Raw genomic sequence first — 378 nt, 5'->3', positions numbered from 1 at the left:
AAGCTTAGAGTGGATGTTCAGACCTTCAAACAAAAAAATGGTGAATCCCTCTATGAAGCTTGGGAAAGATACAAGCAGATGACCAAAAAGTGTCCTTCTGACATGTTTTCAGAATGGACCATATTAGATATATTCTATTACGGTCTATCTGAGTTTTTCAAAATGTCATTAGACCATTCTGCAGGTGGATCCATTCACATAAAGAAAATGCTTGCAGAAGCTCAAGAACTTATTGACATGGTTGCAAACAACCAAATCATGTATACTTCTGAGAGGAATTCCGTGAATAATGGGACGCCTCAGAGGAAGGGAGTTCTTGAAATTGATGCTCTGAATGCCATATTGGCTCAGAACAAAGTGTTGACTTAGCAAGTTAAC

The 378-nt window shown here is 38.4% G+C and overlaps 1 non-coding gene across 1 annotated transcript; it reads right to left on the bottom strand.

Annotated features, from left to right (window-relative positions):
• Window positions 1–104, bottom strand: LOC130971635 (small nucleolar RNA R71). Its single transcript, XR_009082847.1, has one exon. It is a non-coding gene; the product is annotated as a small nucleolar RNA R71 (small nucleolar RNA).
• Between the last annotated feature and the right edge of the window lie 274 nt (window positions 105–378).

This window comes from Arachis stenosperma, chromosome 3 (genome assembly GCF_014773155.1).
Source record: "Arachis stenosperma cultivar V10309 chromosome 3, arast.V10309.gnm1.PFL2, whole genome shotgun sequence".
Lineage (NCBI taxonomy): Eukaryota > Viridiplantae > Streptophyta > Magnoliopsida > Fabales > Fabaceae > Arachis > Arachis stenosperma.
This window is presented reverse-complemented; position numbering and strand designations above follow the sequence as displayed.